The 12,130-nt window shown below is 44.8% G+C and overlaps 1 non-coding gene and 2 pseudogenes across 1 annotated transcript; all 3 read right to left on the bottom strand.

Annotated features, from left to right (window-relative positions):
- Positions 1–666: 666 nt before the first annotated feature.
- On the bottom strand, positions 667–1,472 carry LOC136533693 (geraniol 8-hydroxylase-like; annotated as a pseudogene).
- Positions 1,473–3,302: 1,830 nt separating this feature from the next.
- Positions 3,303–3,484, bottom strand: LOC136533695 (small nucleolar RNA Z112). Its single transcript, XR_010778525.1, has one exon. It is a non-coding gene; the product is annotated as a small nucleolar RNA Z112 (small nucleolar RNA).
- A 256-nt stretch (positions 3,485–3,740) lies between these two features.
- LOC136533696 (small nucleolar RNA snoR31/Z110/Z27) lies at positions 3,741–3,838 on the bottom strand (annotated as a pseudogene).
- Between the last annotated feature and the right edge of the window lie 8,292 nt (positions 3,839–12,130).

Genomic DNA, 12,130 nt, shown 5'->3' with positions numbered 1-12,130 from the left:
TTTGGCTGGCCTAGGGTGTGTTGTATGGGTTCTTTTCCTTTGTTCACTTCTTAATATAATGATGCACAGCCTGTGTTTTTCGAGAGAAAAACTTAGATGAAAGTGTGAGCGGTTTAGGCCAAAACCTTTCACCACCCTTGCATGCGCTTCTTGCTTTAATTTGTTCCTCAACAAATCCCTATGGTTGTTGAGTCAATAGTTTCGAGTTGGATTAAACATGTGTCTTCAGGTCTATTGGCTACATTTTCTTTGAGCTGAGATTTGTTGGATGATTCTTGTGCTTGGTCTTGGTACTATGACCTCAAGGGATTATATCTATGCCTCCTTTACCACTGAATCCCGAAGAGCACCCTTAAATCTCTTTTTGCATTTGTTTTGAGAAAAAAAATTCTCTTTTGCATTTTATCGACGAAAACCTAATTTAAGAGAGGGAAACTTCAAAGCATAATTGCTGTTGAGTAAGATGTTCTGGGTGGCCTATCAACTGTGGATCAACTATATATGGGTGCACTTGCCATGGCGGATCCCTTCCGGGCGGGTGTTTTAGGTTTCCACACCAGAGGCAGAGGGTCTGATTTTTATGAGTTCGCAGTGATGTGGAATTTCATGGTCAACAAGGACAAAAGATACAGACAGAAAATAAACCATTTAGTTCAAGCACGATAAATCACTGCAGTTTTATTTAATCATAAGAAGATGAGATACATTGGTGAACAGGAGGACAGATAAACATACTACCGAGAGTGGTTTGCTGGCTGACTCAAAACTGGTGTAGCAATGGCACAAAGAGGCACGGCTTTTGTCAGTGCCACTCCAAACTTCTCTGCCATATCAACTCCATTCCTGTCGACATCATCCGGGAGTCTCCATCTAAACCGACTCAAAAGCGACGCAAGAAGCAGGTGCACCATCCTAATCGCTAGCGGCATCCCAGGGCAGATCCGACGTCCTCCGCCAAACGGTATGAGCTCAAACCCTCCTCCACCTCTGAGATCAGTTGACACTCCCAAAAACCTCTCAGGCAGAAACTTCTCAGGTTCAGGCCAGGTCTTATCATCTCGACCCATCGCCCACACGTTTACGAACACACCGGATCCTTCAGGAATCGTGTGGCCCATTATTTTTATCTGAGCCTCGGTACGGCGTGGTAGCAGTAGAGGAATAGATGGATGCAGTCGAAATGTTTCTTTGATCACGGCCTGACGATAGGGTAGCTGGATGATTTCAGATTCTTCGACGGTTTCCCTGGAGTGAAGAGCTCTTGAAAGCTCGTCGCGTGCTTTGGACATACAGGATCGATGGGTTTTGAAGCAACTCAACCATGGCCCATTCCACTGTGCTGGAGCTTGTGTCGCTCCCAGCAACAAACAGATCCTAAAATGTATAAACACACGATCAGATTAATGTTATCAATGACATTACTGTACATAAATCAAGAAGAATATTATAAGGTTCTTATAAACCAGACCCATTTTTGTAGGTTCACAAAATCAAAACATTTTGATCCTCTCCTCTGAACTTTTGAGGTCTAAAGCTCTAATGTAAGGTGGGCTAAAGTTTAGAGCTAACTTTAGATCATCTGTTCGGAGACTTTAGCTTTAAAGTTTAGAGTTCTGAACTTTAAAGAAGGGGATCCAAGCAAGGCCTTAAGCCTCAGCATCCTATGGATTAGAAATCACCCTGCTTGTAGCTCCGGAGTTCCAAGTTTTGCATGCTACATTTATTATATGGGAGTAACACAAGTAAATGCAATAATTCACTACATTAATTTATCTTAGTTATGTTTATACGTGTTAAAGGTGCTATTTTGTTCGATGTGCACCTCAACAGTAACCTTCAATCTCAACATTTATCTCGTATTGTTCTGTCAGACAAGGATACAGAGGTAGCCTGTCAACAAATGACTTTTTGTCCAAGGATGCAAGCCGATAAACTCGTACGTTTATTAGGTGTCGTGTCTCTCGGGATGGTAGGCCAGATATCGTGAGTGCTAAGTCAGTTTTAGTGGGAGTTTCATCTTTGTATTTAATAAGCTACCACCTAAATATTATTGATGATATGACAACATTTTTAAGAAGAGAGAAGAAGTAAGTTTTATAGGGCTAAAACTCTGACACGATTATTAACTCGTTATGAGCAATGAAATTAAATATTTATGAAATCATAGAATAATTTTTTATTGAGAGTAAGAGTTTTATCCATGTTTAATTTTATTTTATATGACACGGCAGTGAAAGTTTAATGTGAGTTTCATATACATTTTATAGACTGCTGCATATGTATTTTTTTACGACATGACGATGTTTTCTAAGAAGAGATAAGAAGTGATGAAACTCTCTTGTCACGAATATCTACTCTTTATAAATCATGAAATTAAATGTCTATGAAATTATAGAATAAAACTTTTCATTAAAAATGGGTATCCTATCAATACTTTATTTCATTATATGTGTGACATGTCAGTTTTAAAAATAAAACCATAAAACTTTTTATTGAGACTGGTCTAAAGGAGAAGAAAGACGGCTTGTCCTGTCTTTCCACTTAATGACTAGCAAGCTAGAGCTTACATGTGTCCACGAACTGACTGAAATATTGTTGATAAAATAAGATTATCGACAATATCATCAAATGTCAAAAGTTAGTCGGATCAGATATGCGCACTTTTTCCCGTGCAGCGAGTGTGTGGAAGTAGAGCTTTTCGATCTTAGCGTGTCGCTGGACCTGGGGTCGACGTGCGGGACGCCTCCGCCGAGCACCATGCAGTCGACGATGCACGCCGGCGAAGGGAGCGCCTGCGTCAGAACTCCGGTTGCCGTCGATCTGCTCACATCCGTGCAGCCCGGGTCCAAGGCCGGTCCTTTTGGACGTGTGGGCACCCCGGAGGTCGCCGCGGCGCCTGCGGTCAGCTCACTCTCGCCGGCCGTGGCCCCGTTCTACCCAAGCGGCTCACACCGAGAGGGCGTTCTAAGCACATTCGGTGGGCGGATGATGCCGGCAGCGAGGAATCCGACGACGAGCAGCCTGTAGGCTCCTTGACTAGTATAGTGCCTGTGCTAACGCTACGGACCATATTAAGTAAAAAGTTAATTCTAAAACAATATTGGTCTCACGTTGCGCTAACGCTAGTAGTGTGTCATGCTAATGTTGAAACAACTTTGTTTCGGCCTAATCATAGCATCTCTAGTCAATGCCATGGCGCTTTAGGCCCGAAATTTCATTTTATTGCAGTTTTTTTTGTTTGTAGCATATTATTATAGTTCATAAACTAAAAACGTTGAATGAGTTAACAGGCAGTTATTATAACCCCTCAGGACCGATTTAAATCACACCACAGCTGAATTAAACAACTACAGATGGGGCTCCATCCCAGATCAGACAAGAGGTTATGGTTGAAGGATAGACACTTGCAGCAGAAAGAAGCAGCTGCTGTTTACATTGTCAAACGGCACTTCCTATCGGTAGGTCTTGAGATCCTCATTGGGACTACAACTACGTCTATATAATCAGATTAAACTAACATGAGTACATGACAAAACATGAAATGTATAATATGTATAATCACACAAGCCACAGCAAGCCAGACAATTTTCGGCATAAGTAATCTGACGGTAATTCTAGATTGGCATAGCACAGTTTACATGACAGTGTAAGTTTGTAAAGATACCTACCTAGAGCAAACAATTTTAAAGACCAAAAGATACCCAAAAACAAAAATAAAAGGCAAAATTAAGAGCACTTGCATTATCATCAGAAAATAATTGCCTTCTCACTCACAGAGCTACCAGCACCGTGTTAGAAGGTGTCCTAAGATTGTTTCGAGGTTTCATCATCTGATACAAAGAAAAAGACAGAGATACAGTTCAACATCGTCAAACACCGAGAGATACAATTAAGGATGTTAAGGATTCAGATGCAGAGATGTCTGTGCATCACTCGCTCGGCAGAAACCGGCCTTGGACAAGTGTTGGATTATGCATCAGGATACAATTTAAAAAAAATACTAACAAACAGCAATAAGCTCAAGTATTGTTGTAACACGCCTATTGTGAGGTAGGGCGCTGTGGCGAGGGCAGGGGGCGGCGGCTATGGAGGAGGAGGAGTTGTTCATGCTAAGCTGCTGGAGATTCTCGAGCAAGCTAGCAACATTAGCAAGTTCATTGTTCTTGGACTGTATAGCGACCTCTGTTGGCTTCATCATCTGCAGGTTTTAGGGAACAATGTGTTAGCCAATGCATAAGTCTATGCGATAAAAAATCTCTACCAATTTTTACACCACTCTGCAGTCTACATCCATGAAGCCAGTTTCCGAGGATTGGTGAAAACAACATTAGTTGACCTAGACACTGACAAAATAGGCACTTCACTGAGCTATAATTCATTAGCATATTTTTTCAAACTTCAAAGCCCCTTAAATCTAGTAAACACCACTTGTAGTTATATGTAGCTATGGGACACTCAAGCCAAACTGTCAATACATAAAGAACCTGAAAGACCTGTTACTTATGTGCTATGTTTCAATCTTGCCTCAGCATCCACAGAAAAATAAAACAGAAGAGAGAAGTGAGAAGAGGCTTCTTTGAACTTGATCTGAGCACAATGAAACTAATCGAATTTCACTACAGCAGATTAGGATTGCCTACATGGTTTTGTGTCAATGTACGTCGTCATCCAAACCAGACCTACAGAGGGCAAAAAAAAAAGGAGGTGTACCCAGTGCAAAGAGCTCCCGCTCTATGCGGGGTCTGGGGAAGGGTGTCAGAAATTAGCAAAAATATTAGAGAACATGACAGGAGATTAGGAATAAGTGTTCCAACTAAAACATAATCATACTGAGGTATGTGCCTAAAGAATCCAATTGCAAGGTTTATGCTGAAGCATTTTTTTTACAGTTGTTAAGGAGGAGGGTTGTGTTAGGCGTGGCGAGCCAATGTAAAAACTTAGCCACTTAAATGGAGATGAAACCCAAAAGAAAATCGTTGGGGCGTAACCCTCTTAGCGACGCACCATATCGGATCAGTGGCATGCTACATCGGCGCCCGGGTGTAGTGAAAAATGAGCAAGGGTCTTCGCATCAGAGTCGACGGGTGCGAAGGGTAAGGAAGCTAGTCGAACCAACTAGGATCCGTTTAGGTAGTTGGAATGTAGGGTCACTTACAGGTAAGTTAAGGAAATTAGTTGATACCGTGACTAGGAGGCGTGTAAATATATTATGCGTTCAAGAGACTAAATGGAAGGGTCAGAAGGCGAAGGAGGTGGACAATACAGGTTTCAAGCTTTGGTACACAGGGACAGTCGCGAATAGAAATGGAGTAGGAGTTTTGATTGATAAGAGCCTCAAGAATGGTGTGGTGGGAGTGAAAAGGCAAGGAGATAGGATTATCTTAGTCAAGCTTGTCGTTGGTGATATGGTTTTGAACGTAATTAGTGCGTATGCCCCCCAAGTAGGCCTCGACGAGAGTGCTAAGAGACAGTTCTGGGAAGACTTAGATGGCCTGGTTAGAGCTATACCTAGTAGTGAGAAGCTTTTTATAGGAGGAGATCTTAATGGGCATGTAGGTACTACAAGCGCAGGTTTCGAGGCAGTTCATGGAGGTTTTGGGTATGGTAGTAGGAATCAGGAGGGGGAGGAAGTTCTGGACTTCGCGGTAGCTTTTGACCTGATAATAGCCAACACTTTCTTTAGAAAGAGAGAATCTCATCTAGTGACCTTTAGTAGCGGACAACACTGTAGCCAGATTGACTTTGTCCTCGCAAGAAGAAAGGACAAACGAGCATGCTTGGATTGCAAGGTGATACCAGGGAAGTGTGTTGTTTCTCAACATAAGCTTTTGGTGGCAGATTTTCGTTTTCAGGTGCGTGCCCGTAGGGATAAACAAGCTAAGATTGAAAGAACAAAGTGGTGGAAACTGAAAGGGGAGACGTCAGAGGTATTTAGGGAAAGGGTTATCAAAGAGGGCTCTTGGAAGGAAGAAGACGACATAAACAATATGTGGGACAAGATGGCAACCAACATTCAGAAGGTAGCCTCAGAGGTGTGTGGAGTAACCAAAGGAAGGGGACGCGAGGCTAAAGATACTTGGTGGTGGAACGAGGAAGTCCAAACGGCTATTAAGGAGAAGAAAGAATGCTATAGACGCTTGTACCATGACAGGAGTGTGGACAACATAGAGAAGTATAAGGTGGCAAAGAAGACTGCAAAGCGAGCTGTAAGTGTGGCAAAGGGTAGAGCGTACGAGGATCTTTACCAACATTTGAGTATGAAGGAAGGAGAGAAGGACATTTATAGGATGGCTAGGGTTCGTGAGAGAAAGACACGGGACCTCAACCAAGTTAAGTGCATTAAGGATGAAAGGGAGCATCTCTTGGTAAAGGAGGATAAGATCCGACATCGATGGCAAGAGTATTTTGACAAATTGTTCAATGGTGAGAATATGGACACAACCTTTCAGTTGGATGACTCTTTTGATGACACCAATAGGCGCTTTATGCGGAGAATCTAAGAATTTGAGGTCAGAGAGGCGTTGAAAAGGATGAAAGGAGGTAAGGCGATGGGACCGGATGGTATCCCAATCGAGGTGTGGAGATGCCTCGGGGACATAGCTGTAGTATGGTTAACCAAGCTGTTCAACCATATTTTTCGATCGAACAAGATGCCTGATGAGTGGAGGAGAAGTATATTGGTACCGATCTACAAGAATAAAGGGGATATTCAAAGTTGTACAAATTACCAGGGAATTAAGTTGATGAGCCATACTATGAAGCTATGGGAGAGAGTTATCGAGCATCACTTGAGAGCAATAATGCGGGTCTCTATGAACCAATTTGGTTTCATGCCCGGAAGGTCAACCATAGAAGCCATTTTCTTAATAAGACAAGTTATGGAGCGGTATATGGAGAAGAAGAAGGACCTACACATGGTTTTTATTGACTTGGAGAAGGCTTATGATAAAATACCAAGGAATGTTATGTGGTGGGCTTTGGACAAACATAAAGTCCCAACGAAGTACGTTGGGCTCATTAAGGACATGTACAGCAATGTTGTGACTAGAGTTCGAACAAGTGATTGAGACACGGATGACTTCCCGATTAGGATAGGACTACATCAAGGGTCAGCTTTGAGCCCTTATTTGTTTGCTTTAGTGATGGATGAGGTCACAAGGGACATACAAGGGGACATCCCTTGGTGTATGCTTTTCGCGGACGATGTAGTGCTAGTTGATGAAAGCCGGACAGGAGTGAATCAGAAACTGGAGTTATGGCGGGAGACTTTGGAGTCCAAAGGTTTTAGACTTAGTAGAACTAAAACTGAGTATATAAGATGTGACTTCGGCACTACTACTCGGGAGGAGGAAGATGTTAGTTTCGAAGGTCAAGTAGTGCCTAGGAAGGATACCTTTCGATATTTAGGATCAATGCTACAGAGGGACGGGGATATTGATGAAGATGTTAGCCATAGAATCAAAGCAGGGTGGATGAAGTGGCGGCAAGCGTCTGGTGTCCTATGTGACAAAAGGGTACCACAGAAGCTAAAAGGCAAGTTTTATAGGACGGCGATTAGACCTGCTATGTTGTATGGTGTAGAATATTAGCCTACGAAAAGACGACATATTCAACAGCTAAGTGTCGCGGAAATGCGTATGTTGCGTTGGATTTGCGGTCATACAAGAAGGGATCGAGTTCGGAACGATGATATATGTGAGAGATTAGGGGTAGCGCCAATTGAAGAAAAGCTTGTCCAACACCAGTTGAGATGGTTTGGACATGTGCAACGGAGACCTCTAGATGCACCGGTGCGTAGTGGAATCCTAAGTCAGGATAGTAACATGAAGAGAGACAGAGGAAGACCGAAGTTGACTTGGGTAGAGGCAATAAAAGGAGACTTGAAAGGATGGAATATACCCGAAGACTTAGTCTTAGATAGGAGTGCTTGGAAGACAGCTATTCACGTGCCTGAACCTTGATTGCTTCTGTTGGGTTTCAACTCTAGCCTAACCCAACTTGTTTGGGACTTAAAGGCTTTGTTGTTGTTGTTGTTGTTGTTGTTAAGCGTTCTCCTTTTCTTAAGCAAGCAAGTTTCATAAGATAAAACAGGGTAAACTAAACTCAAAAGGGTTTTCCCTACTTTATTTCCCTAAAAATATAATTGTAAATTAATAGGCTACAAAAGGGTTTTCCCTACTTTATTTCCCCAAAAAAAATATATTTGTAAATTAATAGGCAACATTAGCCTGCAACTGACATAGAAGCAACCATACTTCCTTATACATTGTTCTGAAGTACTCCTGAAGATTGTCTGCAGCTTCTCCCACCAGTGCCTAAGATGAAAAGGAAGAATCAGAAAAATATTGCTTGAATCTCAAAGGTAGAACTGGAGTGCTACAAAAGAGGGGCGCACATCAGCATCAGTGATGCCAGTCTGATCATATAAAGCTTTCTTCTCTGCATCTCCAAGAATGGATATAACCTTCTGTGGTTGCTGAAACTTCTCTTTGGCTTCCTGGCAGCATATAACATTATATTTGAGATACATTGCACTAAATGACTGTAGAAAAACATTCTGGGTGGAGGCGAAGAGCCAATTTGTGATATGCCTTCTTTATTTCTTGTTGTGAGGCAGTCTTCTCAACTCCCAGGACCTTCAAATGATGAGAGAAAAATAAACAAGACATTAAATTACTAAATTGTGATCTGGAAAGAGAACCTGAAAGCGATTCGTGACAACACATTTAGAACAGTTCAGACTTTTGTCTCTTCTGCGGTTATTTACATGACTTGTTTGCGAATACACCTTAAATAAGGAACCAAAAAATTAGGTGGCCATTTTTGTGTGCAACCTGGCCGTTTTTAGAGAAGACGTAATCACAAAAAAAAGAAGGACAAACCAATTACTTCCAACGTTGCAGAGTTCATCATCAGTGCAATGATTGAGCGCCTATGTTCATCACCAGTTTTGCCGAGCTGCTCGGTGATCTTCAGCAGATCAGATCCGCCAACCACGCCCACAGTCACATGCTGCTCCCAAAATAAATAAATAAGAGTCTGTCTACTCAACAACCATATGTTTTATACAGTTTCAAACATGAATTTTTTTGCACTATACAATTAAGATTCAATAGCCTCCATCCTCCTTTCACCCCCAGTCTTTTTCTACCTCCAACCTTCTTCTAACTCCAGACAATCACAAATCATAAGATCACAGACCCACATATCACAAGAAACAATTTTTTTCTATGCAAGGACAAAGGACAAATTGGTGGCACGCGTATACGCGTATAGGTTCAGTGCTGCCCCCACCACCTGCAGTTCGTGGCCAGACGCGGACGCGTTCCTGGAGGCGGTTGACGATCTCATCGGCACCGTGCAGGAGCTGGACGCCACGGGGACCAACCGCGCCCTGCTCGACCGCGCCGACGAGTTGCTCACTGGTGAGGAAGAGAGAGGGAAAAAATCTATGTGTTTTTTTTGCTAAAACACATGTGTGTTGTATAGCATTTCTGAATAAATAAATGAAGCTGTAATTTCTCATCATACAACAAAAAAAATGCAGCATGAGCAAGAGGGCGAGCGGGCTCAATTCTCACCTGGCGCAGTTACTTCATCAACTGCGTGCGGCCGGCGGCATTCCTCCCTACGGCAGCCATCGCAACCCTAGCCCCTGCGGAACCGGATCCGGTGGTGGTGCCTGCGCACGTGACCCCTCGCCGTCGGAGGCGCGCTGGGCTCTAGGGCGTGGCCGTCCTCCCCTGCGTTCGGCGGCGGTGCCGGGGCTATGGGCGGAGGCGATCCTGCCGGCGTGGATACGGGAGGAGGAGGCCAGGTCCTGATCGTGCATTTCCTGTTGGAATTTTTTTATTTTGTTATGACTCCAGGAATCGATCGCTGGTCACCGAGGTTTAAGCGTCGTAGCGTCATGCGAGTTTGAAGCTCACGTGCGTGGGATGGAGGGCACAGGGGTGAGTAGCTTGGCATCACACCGTCGAATTTGCGTTTGATTTTAACGGAGACCAAATTGCATTTTTCTGGGTACAATAGTTAGAATTTCTCAGCGGTAAACATTTTTTTAGAGAGACCTAGTATAACTTTGATTGTTTCATTATAGTAGATATGTTGTTCGGCGGCCGGTGAAACCCCAGCCTCCCTCAGCCGCGGGCTCGGGATGTTGTGGAGCGGACGGGGACCTTGATGCCGTTCGTCGCCCAGCAAAGCCGACACCTGCGTCCCCTTACTCAATCGTGGTTCTAGGCCGTGTCGACGTGGAAGCGGGACGACGGGGCCTAGGTGAAGGCGGACGAAACACGGCCGGCCACGCCCCCGGCTGGTGCACGGCATGCCTACTCGACCTGTGGATGGTTGTGTCCCCGCCCGCCAATGCCTCGAACATTATGGATGGGCCTCCGCTCCCAACCCCACTGGGGTCCGTGCTGCGCTGCCCGCCAGCGCATCTCCGCTCTAGATGCCGACGGCTGGCGTGAGGTCCTATCATAGGGGTCGTCATGCAGTGCCGGTGGGGCACGCCCCACCCACACTGCATCGGTGAACCAGCAGCCACCTACCCGTTACCCGACAGACCTACACAGAAAATGCTTCACTTGTCTCTCCACCGCGCACAGGGTGGCAACCTGCAAGCTGCCTCCGATGCAAGGGGTTCGAACACCTCGCGTGAGACTATAAGCGACGGCGGACGGTGCCTCCTTCTAGCTTCGTCACATCTGGTGCCATAGAAGACTGGCCACGATGACCTGTCCAGGAGCGTACCTCGGGCACGCGGCCATGTACTCAGGGCGACACACCGAGCTTGGTTGGAGCTGTGTCGGGTGCGGCTGCAGCTGTGCCAGGTGCGACTGCGTGCGGCGGCAGTGGTGAAAGGTCCTAATGGCTAGAGGGGGGGTGAATAGCCTATTAAAAATTTCTACAGCAACACTTAGCAAACCGGTTAGACAATTATGAGCTGAAGCAAGTGTTGAGCTAGCCTACTAAAAATGCAAGCCACCTACCACAATTCTAGTTTCTATAATTTCTAACCACACAATGGCTATGTCACTATACTAAGTTAGTGTGCTTTCAAAGGCTAACTAAAGAGCCACACTAACCAAACTAACAAGCTCTCACAACTAGCTACACTAAAGAGCTTGATAACTAGTTTACGGTAATATAAAGAAAATGAGCAAGATGGTTATACCGCCGAGTCGAGGAGTGAACCAATCAATCATAAGAATGAATATCAATGAAGACCAATCATCTCAGAATCAAATAATGGCACAATAGTTTTTTTTACCAAGGTTCACTTGCTTACCGATAAGCTAGTCCTCGTTGTGGCTATTTACTCACTTGGAGGTTCATGCGCTAATTGGCATCACACGCCAAACCCTTAATAGGGTTCCACACAACCAACACAAGATAAGGATCACACAAGTCACAAGTAATTCACTAGAGTACCTTTTGGCTCTCTGCCGGGGAAAGGTCAAGAACCCCTCACAATCACCACGATCAGAGCCGGAGACAATCACCAACCTCCGCTCGACGATCCTCGTTGCTCCAAGCCGTCTAGGTAGCGGCAACCACTAAGAGTAACAAGCGAATCCTACAGCGAAACACGAACACCAAGTGCCTCTAGATGCAAACACTCAAGCAATGCACTTGGATTCTCTTCCAATCTCACAAAGATGTTAAATCTATGATGGAGATGAGTGGGAGGGCTTTGGCTAAGCTCACAAGGTTGCTATATCAATGCAAATGGCCAAGAAGGTGAGCTTTAGCCAGCCATGAGGCTTAAATAGAAGCTCCCATGAAATAGAGTCATTATACCCCTTCACTGGGCACAACATGGGGGTGGCCGGACGCTCCGGTCAGATCGACCGGACACACCCTTCCAGCATCCAGTCAACGGATGGCTGCCACATCATCCCTCTCTTCAAATACTGAGCGTCCGATCCCAACGGTCAAGTGATGACCGGACGCAGTACAGAGTCACGACCGGACGTAGGACCCCAGCATCTAGTCACTTCCAGTAAGGTTCCTGCTATGACCGGACGCGTCAGTTTGATCATGATCGGACGCAGGACCCCAGCGTCCGGTCATTTCCAATAAGCCTCCACTTACGACAGGTCGCGTCCGATCAAGCCCGACCGGA

Source organism: Miscanthus floridulus, unplaced genomic scaffold (assembly GCF_019320115.1).
Source record: "Miscanthus floridulus cultivar M001 unplaced genomic scaffold, ASM1932011v1 os_1099_1_2, whole genome shotgun sequence".
Lineage (NCBI taxonomy): Eukaryota > Viridiplantae > Streptophyta > Magnoliopsida > Poales > Poaceae > Miscanthus > Miscanthus floridulus.
The sequence above is the reverse complement of the archived record's forward strand: the minus strand, read 5'-3'. Positions and strand labels throughout refer to the sequence as shown.